Consider the following 9,852-nt stretch of genomic DNA (forward strand, 5'->3'; position numbering starts at 1 on the left):
AAATTATTCTACATTTGTCTGGAATTCAGAATTAACTGGACACTCCCGTTTTATCTAGCAGCACTGTACCCGCAATACAGTGTAGGCAATACGTGTACAATGCATATCAACTCCTTACTACTGTACAAAGCAATTAGGGAGAGCTCTGTACATTTTTTTTTGTTGCTGTTTTGCCTTTTATTACTGGTTTTTACTTTGGGAGACAGACTCACAGAAAATCTTTAGTAAAATTTGAATCTGATTCCAAAGCCCCATTTCCCCTCTAAAATCTGCTCTGCATAGTTTCCAGGGCACTTCAGTCAGAAGAAGGTAGCGCTGTTCTCAAGAAAGCTTCCCGGTCCCCACACTTTCAAAGCCACAGGGCTGTTCGGACCGTCGCGGCAGCCCCAGCACACGCGTCGCGGGCGGACACTCGCGCGTCCCGCGCCAGCTCGTCCACTCAGCAGCCGCGCCGCGCCTCGGTCGCCCTCCCATAGGTCCTTCCGGGCGACAGGCGAGGGCTTTTCATTTTCCCGCCTGCACGCCCAGCTCCGTAAACCCCGGCGTCCCCTCGCTTTGCCTTCCGAGCCCGCTCCACCCTTCCGGACGCCACCTTCCCCCACCCGCCTGCAGGACAGCTCGGAGGGGCGGCCGCCGCCCTGGTAGGAGGCGGGACGAGGCAAGGGCGGGCTGCAGGAGGCGGGACGGAAGGAGGGGCGGGGCCAAGCGCCTTGGCGCCGCGTTGTCATGGCAGCGGGGCGGGGAGGAGGGGAGGAAGCGAGCAGGAGGGGGGGAGGGGGATGTGGTGCTGCGGCGGCCGCCACCGCAGCTGCCACTGCCTGCTCGCGCCTGGGTGTCCCGGAGGCGGCTGCTGGGAGCCACGGGAGCAGCTGCGGTGCTCTGCCATATTGTGTCTGGCCCGGCCCGGCCCTCGCCTCTGGTTCGCGGCGGCCGAGTGACGGTGAGTCCCCGGGGTCGCGCGGCGCGGAGGCAGCGCGTGCGGCCGGCCCTGGGTGTGGGGGCGCGGAGGCGGCTGTCCCGTGACGCGCCGGGACATTTTTGTGTCCCGTGAAGAATTGGCGCCCCTGCGCGGGGGTGTTCCCGGCGCGCGGCTCCGGCACAGCGTGGGCTGCCCCGGGGGTGTGGAACCGAGGCGAGCACGGGTTCTCCGGGAGTGAGGAGTTAGGAGTTTTCTCCCGAGGTAATGACCGTACCGGAGGGGGCGTCGCGCAGCCGGAGCCACCGAGGGCAGAGGACGCCCAGGCGGAAACCTGCGACCCGGGGAGTTGCTGCTCTAAGAGTCCCGGGGAGCCCGCGCCAGCCACGTCGCCGCTCCGGTTCCCATCCGAGCGGGACGCGCGCGGCGTGAAGTCCCGGTCCGGCCCGGCCCGGGCGGGATGGCTGGGCCCGGAGAAGTAGTGCCCAGGAGGACCCGCGTAAACTTCGGGCGCGGGGCCCGGATGTGGGGTGGCGACCCCAGCCCCGTGTTCGCGGCCCGAGGCGCCCCCAAGCCTGGCTGGCCGGGGGTGGGGTGGGGTGGGGTGAGGGTGGGACTTGGACTGTTTCGGCGTTGCAACATGTGCACTTCCTGTTCGCCATCTCCTTCGGGGCCGAGGTTACTTCTGCCCTCCGGCCCGGCGCTCGGGCAGGGAGGGTGCGCGGTGGTCCGCGGCCTTGAGCTTGGGTGCCGGCCGGCGTGCAGTGCCCGGCTGCCCGAAGCGGAGCCGGGAAGGTTAGGGGCAGGGAGTCCACGTGCTCGGGGCTCGGTCTTGCACTGCAAACTCCGCCCCCGGCTGCCTTCCAGCAAAATGCCTGGGTTCCCACCGCCGCCCCTCACGCGAGTTGGGGTAGCAATTTCATTGGGAAGCCGCGCTCTCGAGATCTTCTTGCACTTGGTTTCTGCTTTAAAGCTTTCCTTTTTCCACCTTTTGGGTGGTGGTGGGAGGAGTCATAAGTGCAGAGAAATGACAGACTTTTTTTTTTTTCTTACTTGCAACTCCGCGGTGAGCGGTTAATTATTTCCAGGTTAGTTGGTGCTCTTTTCTCCTGTCTTCTGATTGTGACAGCCACGTGGCCGGCTGAGTGCAATAGAGTGCTCTAGCGGCCAGAGAGCTTGAGGCTTCTCTCGCAGCAGGGGCTTTGTAATGGTATAGTCTTGGCTTCTGCGCTCTAATAAGAGGAAGTGGAAAAAGCTGAACCGATCACGTCTAGTTGTTTCACCTGGATCGTAGAATGGCTTTCCTTTGCAATTCTGGTAAGGTGTCTATTGCCATTTTTGCCATTCGCTGCCACTTTGATGATTCATCTTAAAATTTCAGCAGTGTTTGGTATCCTCAAAGAGCGACAGGACAATGTCTTTTTATAAAGAATTCCCTGACTCTTTAGAAAAATCGTTTTAATTTCAAAGCCAATACCGAGCGATTCTAATGAATCTGAAATGATAACATTCTGGCATTATTTCGAGCTTATGAAAAAAAACTCATTTGTTTCTTTTTACATAGATTAGCAATGAAATTATCTTTTTAAGGATAAATACTAGTTTTGTATGCAGTCAGATTTGAGCAGAATTCATAAGTGGAAATTATAGTATATAAAAGTGAAAGAGAAAATGATTAAAGTTAAAAAAATAAACTATTGGAGAGTGAAGTTTTAGAATGTCTTTACAGTCATAGATCATGCGTCATTTTTTGATTGGCAATTTTATTTGTTTCTGTAACATGTTTGTGTTATTACTTAGTTTTACTTTATTGTTAAACCATAAGAAGGAAACATCTTACATTTTTAGAGTTCTGGAGAAATCGTTCCAACTTCGTTTGAATGTTCTAGTGAAGTTAATGAAGGTATTGAAGAGATGCTGTAAAGCTTTCTGTAGGAAAGAAGATAGACTGGAAAATGAGTGTGTACCGACCACTGAGAACAGTTCATAGTTGAGGAAGAAAAGTAAATGAACTGAAGAGAAGTGAAGAGACATTTACATAAAGCCGGAAGACTGGAACACTGCAAACAGTTTAAAGTAAAGTGAAATTTAAAAGTACTACTCAAACTGCAAGTGTGAGTGTGTGTGTGTGTGTGTGTGTGTGTGATTTTGAGAAGGCTTTCACTCTGTGGTCCAGGCTGGCTTCAAAGTTGGAGTGACCCTCCTGCTTCTGCAGCTTCCTTTTGTTGTTGTTTTTTTGTTTTGTTTTGTTGTTTTGTTTTGTGAGACAGGGTTTCTCTGTGTATCCCTGGCTTTCCTGGGAACTCACTCTGTAGACCAGGCTGGTCTTGAACTCAGAAATCCACCTGACTCTGCCTCCCGAGTGCTGGGATTAAAGGTGTGTGCCACCACTGCCTGGCCCTATTGTTGTTTTGAGACATGCTCTCACTGTGGAGCCCTGGAAGTCCTGGAACTTGCTATGTAGATTAGGCTGGCTTGCAATTCTCAGAGAACCACCTGCCTCTCTGCACCAGGAATGCTGGAATTGTAGGGTGCGTCACCTGGGTGGCTTGCTTGCATGTAGTTTTGGTTTGTTTGTTCAAGACAGGACCTTGACGAGATCAGCCTCTTGTGTAGATGAGGACAACTTTAAATTCCTGATCCACCGGCCTCTGTCTCCCAAGAGCTGGTTTTATAGGTGTGTACCACCACAGTTAACTTTATGTGTTTTGTTGCTGTTTGTTTTAACAACTCAAAAGAATGGTTATTTTTAAAATAATATTCTTATTCTTTAAGACTGTCATACAGTGGGACTCCCCAGATCCACCACATCTTTGCACCCACCCAAATTCATGTCCTTTTTTTTTTTTTAACTTAAGAGTGATATTTTTTTATTTTCTGTTTTTTGTTGTTGGTTTTAGATTGTGTATTAATAACTGGGTTTTATGTAAATGCAAACAGTCTTCCAGTTATAGTTTTGAGTGCCCAGGGCATTAGGTTGAAGAAGTAAAACACAACTGAGACAGTACAGGAGTTAAACCGTAATAAAAGTCAGATTAAGAGAGTGAGTGTAAAAGAGTCAGTGGGGGGCTGGTGAGATGGCTCAGTGGTTAAGAGCACCGACTGCTCTTCTGAAGGTCCTGAGTTCAAATCCCAACAACCACATGGTGGCTCACAACCATCCGTTACAAGATCTGACGCCCTCTTCTGGTGTATCTGAAGACAGCTACAGTGTACTCACATAAAATAAAATTAATGAATCTTTAAAAAAAAATAAAGAGTCAGTGGGGAAGGAAGTCATAGAAAACTTGGAGGGTAGGAGAGGTTTCTTGGAAAAGGCAGGTGTTGCTTTCTACTGGAGAACTTCCATGCTAATAATGTCACCCAAATGGCCACCCTGTTTATTATTAATTTATTTTGTTTGTTTGTTTGGCTGGTTCCTGGAACTCTCTCTGTAGACCAGGCTGGCCTCAAACTCAGAGATCCACCTGCCTCAGCCTCCCAAGTGCTGGGATTAAAGGCATGCACCACTCCCCCTCCCCCTCCCCCCTTTAAATTAAGCTTGCATATGAAATTTATTTTGTTAACTTTCACACTTTGGTTCCAGTCTTCTTTCTTCCATCTTAAACTTCTACTGTTCTGCAGAAACTTAATTATTATACCTCAGTATGGTACTACAATTTATATTTATATTTATGTTGACAGTATCTTTTGATCTGTTGGAAATACACTTGGACACTCGAGTGTAAGGCCTGGCTGAAATACTGATTGTTCTATGAGCCTTGGAATCACAGACTTCTAGATCCATCTTTACTTTCAACCATAAACTCTTTCCCTTTTGTAATAGCATATAATTCTTTCAGGCTGTAGCATTCTCTACTGCCTCACTGATTTAACAAAATTAAAAAACATTAACTACCATGTGCTAAGTAAGCTCTATCAAAAGAGCAATGGAGTTGGACAAGAGGGGTTCCTTCATGTTTTATTATCTTTTAGGTCTTCTTACCCTAATTAAAAGATACGTCCTTGAACGGCAAGTTACATAGAATATATTTATTTGCCAGCAAGACACCCTTAGAGCCTTATTTTAGATATATACTTTCTGCCTACTCTGAATAAAGAAAAAGTAAGATTTGTGGTGTGAGGTGTGAAGTTGAATAGAAAGATCTGTTTTTATAAGTAAAGGTGGGAAGAGAAGAACTACTTTTAAATTTAAATATGGTCTCGTTTCCTCCAGAATCAATTAGTTTTTATTTAAACAAACTTTATTTTAGAATAGTTTTGCATCTGCAGAAAACATGCAAAACCTTACCCAGTTTGTCTGATGAGTGTCTTACACACTCTGGTGCCTTGTCACAGGCAAGGAAACAAGATTCCAGTATTACTGTTAATTAGACAAATCATTCAGATTTGCCTGATTTTTCTCTAATGTCCCTTTTTATTCCACAACTAGTTTTTAGGAATTTTGTCGAATGTCCTTGAATTGAGATTACCTTATGTATTTCTCAAGATTAGGCTTGGCGTGTGGGTTTAGTACAGGTAAACAGGTGAAGTGCCTGTATAGTATATACAGTAAGGGTGCATGCTGACATGCCATAACATGGGTAACCATCACTGACTGCGGCCTTTGCGTTCCTCACACTCCTCACTCACTCCATACCAGAGCTCCTTTAGAAGCAAAGTACTAAGTACAAAGTACTAAGTACAGCCCCTGTTCACAGGTCTTGACCCAATTTTGATTGATATATATATATATTTTTAATTTCCCTCAACCTAATTTTCTGTTACATAAAGCAATAAACAAACAAAAACCCTGGGCAAACACTTTTGAGCATTTACTCTACTTAGGTGCTAAGACTGGAGTTGTGAGCAAGAGTCATTTTTATACCCAAGGAGGTGTGTCTGCTGTGATCTTAGAGTCGGATTTATTGCTTACTGTGTCTTGATTTCATTAGCATGTATACATACAGAGTTGCCAAAGCCCTGAAAGTCTAAACAAAGCTCTTTTAAGTAGCCATTTGTAAGCTACTATCATACATCTTTAGTATGTGTGCCATAAAAGTAGCTGTCCTTTTGCTGTCAACACACATTTTCATTCTTCCCAAGTAGTTATATGCTGATAAATTAACAGAATAATTTGTTGTCAACTATCTTCATAGCTTTGGGGTATGTGTGTGTGTGTGTGGTGCACCTGTGCTGTGTGTTTGTGTGTGTGTTTGTGTACTGTGTGTGAGTGTGTGTGTGAGTCTGTCTCTAAGCCTCTTGTGTAGCTGAGACTGACCTTGGGCTTCTGGTCCTCTGGCCTCCATATCTTGAATCCTGGTGTTACAGGTAGAGGCATCATACTAGACTAGAGTTTGCAGGTGTAAAGAAGGCAAGAATTTTCTTGCCTTTTAGAAAATTTGAATTTTACGTGGTAGTGTGTGCCAGTGTGTATGTATGCAATCACCTGTGTGCAATTGCCTAAGGAAACTACTGTCAGAACACCTGTACCTGCAGTTATAGGTAGTTGTGAGCTGCGCAGTGTGGCTGCTGAGAATTGAACCCTGACCCGTCTCTTCAGCCGCTCTCTGCCTTTCGGAGAGTTCTTTCTTAGTAACACAGATTTCGTTCTTTTGGCCCCAGAAGCTTGTCTTATTTGTTTGAGAAGTGCTTTGAATTGAAATTGATACATGAAAATATATGCATAGGAAAACAGATTGGGAACAGACGGGGGCACATGGGCAGGTAGAGGTCAGGACTCCTGTGGGAGTTGGTTTTCAAGTCAGCAGAAGTTACAGGGATGTGACAGTCCTTTCACCTGATGAGTCATCTTGCTGGCCCTCTCTCTCTTTATGTTTCAGACAAGAGCTTGCTGTGTGTTCACACTGGTCTCAAACTATTGATTGTCGCACCTCAGCCGTCTGAATCTTAGGTCACAGATACGTAGCATCACATCCAGCTTTGAAAAGAGTTTCTAATTTGTAGAAATATTCTTACCTTGCGGATTCACGGAGCAGAATTTAATATTAGATTCTGCAGTGATGTGGTGCTAATAGTGATTTTTGTTGTTTCCCTTTTGAGAAAGGGTTTTACTATGTAGCACTGGCTGGCCTGGAACTCACAGATATCCATTTGCCTCTGTCGCCTAAGTACTAGGGTTAAAGGTGTATAGTTACTTTGAATTTTTTACATATCCTCAGAAGTAAAGGATTTAGGAAACTGATAAAAACATGCCCTTGTGGTTTATGTTAAAAAAAGAAATACAAAGAAAAATGGGGAAAAGTTTCTTTTGAATTAAGATTTTGCTGTACTTTGACTTTGTCCAGCATCTTCATCCTTAAAAGTTTAATTGAATGATACCCTGCCCCCCTGCCCAAATCAGCGTTTGGGTCCCACCTGACAAGGGTGCAGGGGTTGAATTAATATATTCTGGAAGAATAATGAGCTCTTAACCACTGAGCCATCTCTCCAGTCTGAAGTAAACCTTTCTTTTGTACTGATTGAACATTTATCAATAATATCAATAATTGCTAACTCTTATTGCCTGTTGTGTCCTGGCCTGCTAGACACAGGAGTCTATAATTCTCAGCGATGGCCCTGCAGGGAATAGTGTGTTTTGCATATATATGAAACAGATAGTGAGACATTATGTCAATGTAGTGCTGGCTGGGTTTTGAATAAAAATCTGTCATAGTAAAAATCCATGTTGTTTTTTTAAGAAAATGGGTTGTTAGAATGAAATGCTTCTATATTGATCTGCCCCAAGCTGGAGCAGTAAAGAATGCTTGATAGAGAAGCCGTTATTCAGATGCCTGCACTGGCAGGAACACCACCACTTTCTTTGTTACTGTGATTTCAACAATAGGTGTGGTTGCCTAGGACCCAGGCAGGCTCAGTCATCTGTCAGACCGTGTAGGTGAGTTGGTGGCTGGTGGGTTTGCTTGACTCCAAATCTTACTGTGCAGTTACCTAGCATGACATTCTGCTGTAATTATTTTTTAAATGTTTGCTCACTAAATGTTACGGGGTTTGCTAGGGCATAAAAAATGGATACATTGTATTCTGCCTACAATGACTGAATGTCTGTCTGTCTGTCTACCCACTTTTCTCCCTCTCCAACTCTGCACGGAAAGATGACTTTAAAGTTCTGTTCTTCAAGTGCTGTTATCACAGATAGACATGCCTGGTGTGTGTGTGTGTGTGTGTGTGTGTGTGTGTGTGTGTGAAGTTAGACCTGGCTCTGCCTCCTAGCCCCATGCTCATAGACTCAAAATATATTTACAGATATCTTAGTCATATCGCTAGGCTCTACTCTGACTAGATCAAAACTTAAGGTATCCACTTGTCTTACTATGGGTGCTTAGGTAGCATGCATCCATCTCACATCTTCCTGGGTGGATTGGATCTTCATGCGCCTCACATTCTATCCCAGAATCCTTTCTCCTTCCGGATGTCTTACCTTTTATTTCCTGCCTAAGCCATAGGCTATAGGCTTTTTAAATGACAGGTGTTGCATCCATACAATACATAAGATAGTCTCTGTATATATGTTGTATGTATCCTGGAACAGACACGTGTGTGTATAACAGCGCGTGAAGTGTGCACAGGTGTCCCTTACTTCCACGTCTTTAGTATTTCTTAAATAGATGCTAGAATCAATATAGATAATTTTATCCATCATTCCTCTGATAGTGTTGGGTTCAGTGTAATAAGTGACAAAAGGAAAGCAGCTGCCCTCATTTTACACAGACAGGCCCTATCATTCTGTGAGTCTTATACACCAGTGTTTGTTTGTTACTGGGGATTGAAACAAGGGCCTTGCACACGACTCCCAGCCTTCCTTAGTTGCTGTCTTTATCTGCTGGTTGTGAACAGTCAGGAATTTGATACACTGTAGCTGCTATCTGGAGAAGTCCTCTCTGGGATCGTTTTAACTTTTGGGACGGTCACATTTTTTTACAGTAATTTATATAACAAAAAGTCCCACATTTGTTTTTTTGGGTTTTTTGTTTTTGTTTTTCTGTTTCTTAGTTGATCTAGCATTTAAGGATCTAGTAAAGAGGCTTAGGAAGGGAGGGGTGACCCTAGGATTCTTTTTCGGTTGCAGATATTTCCTTGACTGCTCTAATTTTGACTAGTATTTACTAGCCACCCCTTGTGGAATAGGGTAGGTGCATTCCAAATGTAAAGAGAAATAGTTGGATTTAAATAGCTCAGTATTGCTGGGGTAGTGCTTGGGGAACGTGTTGGAGCTTATTTATTTAGAGAGTATCTGATTCAGATGTGATTGCACATATTCCTAGATATTTTGAGATGCAGAGGCAGGAAGATTTCCTTAACCTCTGGGGTAGGACGCCAGTCAGAGTCCTGCGGGCTCTGTAGTGGCACCTTCCAGTGAGTCATAAACCACGTAATCTCCCTGTTTCCACATAGAAAGTAGAACCCAGTGATAGTAACTATCGGGTAGGGTTGTTACAAAGTTCATGAGGTAGTTTCAGGAAAGATTTTTAAATGATATCTATTATCAATAAACATCAACAAGTGTTCTTTTATTCTCTAATATATGTACATATGTACATTTATCTACAGGAAAGCCAGTAATACTTGAATTTGAGTGTGTGTTTAAAGACAACATCTTGCTCTTGTGTAGGCTTACCTGAAAATTCTGCTACAGTTTCCTAAGTGCTAGGATGCACCACCTGAATTCAGTTTTGATTACTAGATTATTCTAGTAAGATTGAATCATACCATTTCTCAGATACCAAAGTAGCATAATAGCAGAGCTTTGATTCGTCATACAACAAACATTAGAGCAGAAAACAAAATACACACAGTTTTGCCCTTGTGGAAGTTTCAGCCTGTTTGTTGGAAAGAAGTGTATTAAGCCATTTCAGGTGTTGCAGGGCTTATTATTATAATAATAATTATTATTTAATTGTGGAAGAGTAGAAGAAGGCCTCTTTTTTTTTTTTTTT

At 44.5% G+C, this 9,852-nt stretch overlaps 1 protein-coding gene across 9 annotated transcripts in view; it reads left to right on the forward strand.

Moving 5' to 3' along the window:
• The first annotated feature begins 763 nt into the window (after nucleotides 1-763).
• The window catches only part of Foxn2 (forkhead box N2), a 43,011-nt gene continuing 33,922 nt past the window's right edge, over nucleotides 764-9,852 (forward strand). For 2 of the 9 annotated variants that reach the window (XM_021186453.2, XM_029471340.1), the window contains exon 1: nucleotides 764-940. The gene's annotated coding sequence lies outside the window, so the exon portion shown is untranslated. The other 7 variants (XM_029471332.1, XM_029471339.1, XM_029471335.1 and 4 more) reach the window with 6 other exon arrangements.

Source organism: Mus caroli, chromosome 17, assembly GCF_900094665.2.
Source record: "Mus caroli chromosome 17, CAROLI_EIJ_v1.1, whole genome shotgun sequence".
NCBI lineage: Eukaryota > Metazoa > Chordata > Mammalia > Rodentia > Muridae > Mus > Mus caroli.